Source organism: Dendrobium catenatum, unplaced genomic scaffold (assembly GCF_001605985.2).
Source record: "Dendrobium catenatum unplaced genomic scaffold, ASM160598v2 original_scaffold_247040, whole genome shotgun sequence".
NCBI lineage: Eukaryota > Viridiplantae > Streptophyta > Magnoliopsida > Asparagales > Orchidaceae > Dendrobium > Dendrobium catenatum.
The window spans coordinates 643-2,358 of record NW_021565446.1 but is presented as its reverse complement, the minus strand read 5'-3'; the positions used below and the strand labels follow the sequence as shown (position 1 = coordinate 2,358).

Genomic DNA, 1,716 nt, shown 5'->3' with positions numbered 1-1,716 from the left:
GAAAATAATGAATATGAGTTTTCTTATATCCATTCTTATAAGTGATTAGATGTTTATACATTCTTCAAAGATGAAAATTTTGAGAAAGAAATTTTCTACTTCATGTTCTATCTATTTATATATGAAATTTTTCTGTATCTCAGTTATTATTTTTTACTGTATTACTTTAAGAAGAAACTGAGATGTTATACCTTCAAGCCATGTAATTATTTTATCTTTTGTTGGTGCTTTAGTGATATCTGCATAAAGAGGTTTACTTTATTTTAATTATTTGTTTGAGTCAACTTTTTTTAAATTGCGATAGGAAAGTGTCCATTTGGATGAAGAAACTGTATGGTTTTTTCTCTGGTTTTACCCAAATTTAGAGGAGATGCTTTTGAAAAATAGAGTAGAAACTATGGTTGAGAAAATAGTTTTTATTAATTGAGATTCCCAATTTTTTATGATTAATTAATTTATTCTTTTATTCTCTGAAGGGCGTTTAAGAAAGTTCTATCATTATGCTGGGACTAATTTATGATCTCTTACTAAAACTTTTTTTTAGCTATAACAGGATCATATAGATGCTGTTTTTGTGAATGCAACTCTTTCTGGGATCCAACAGCGCAATTTGGAGGCAAGCCAAATTAATGCTCTGATTATCTTGGTCTAGTTTCATATTTTAGACTGATGCATCATCAACGGCTAATATATTGGATTCACTCTCGAACATGTTGATAGATTTCTTGGGGAAAGCCAGTTTTGGATCGTGTTGGCCTCATTATAGAGATCTTCAATTCCCATGCGGAGACCAAAGAGGCAAAGCTGCAGGTTTTTCAATTTCTGCAAATTTAATGTTTCTTTCTTTTCCGGCATTTTATCACTTTTTTTTAGCTTGATTCTTACATCCGTCTGGATACAATCAAGGATGTCATTTTATCAGCTTCCTAGACTATTGCTCATGTGCTGAGAAATGATATTGGAATTATGGTGAAGTTTTCCTATTCTATTTTACAGTCTGAACTAGCAGCCCTCATGTACAAGAGGAGTCGTCTTGTTCGAGTGCGGGGTTCACATGGACGTCTTACTTTTGGAATAAATGGTGAAGCTGAGGTTGTCAGTGGCCGTGGGTAAGTATAGCATATGTAGGATCTATGATTATTATCTTTTGATGGTTCAGGTGGATATTTCATGTTTAACGTAAGTTAAGAAAAATGGAGCATACATATGCAAACTTTTAGTATAATGAAGTGACCGTTCTTCCTATGAAATATTGCTTTAAATGATAATTATATGCTGCATTTCCGCCGAAAGCATATGTTGGCATAATACAAGTGCATAAAGTTCTCTATTTCCAGTAGTAAATATTTTTTATATGATTGTTAACTTCAGGAGAGGAAGTGGTGGGCGTGGTTTTATTAGTGGTGCTGGAGAAACAGAGCTACAGCTCCAACGGAGGAGGTAAACTTGTATGGTATTTTTTATTTATTTTACAGATTATTGAACAGGGTAAGTTTTTCTGGAGTTATTATATATAAACCTTAATCAGTTTGACTATTATTTCAAGATAGGTTATTGACAATTTCATGTCCATAATGTTTTTTATAATGGACTTAGAAATGATTGTTTCAGTTCCTACGTTTCTTTTGCTAAAACAAATTCTTTACACCATTTGATGAGTTTGAAGCAATCAATAAAATCTAAGCATTTTTCTTAAATAGTGGGTATCTAATTTGT

General features: G+C 32.0%; 1 long non-coding RNA gene across 1 annotated transcript; it reads left to right on the top strand.

Moving 5' to 3' along the window:
* The first annotated feature begins 717 nt into the window (after positions 1-717).
* Positions 718-1,451, top strand: LOC110110481. Its single transcript, XR_002304718.2, has 3 exons — positions 718-810; positions 997-1,109; positions 1,372-1,451. It is a non-coding gene; the product is annotated as an uncharacterized LOC110110481 (long non-coding RNA).
* The last annotated feature ends 265 nt before the right edge of the window (positions 1,452-1,716 follow it).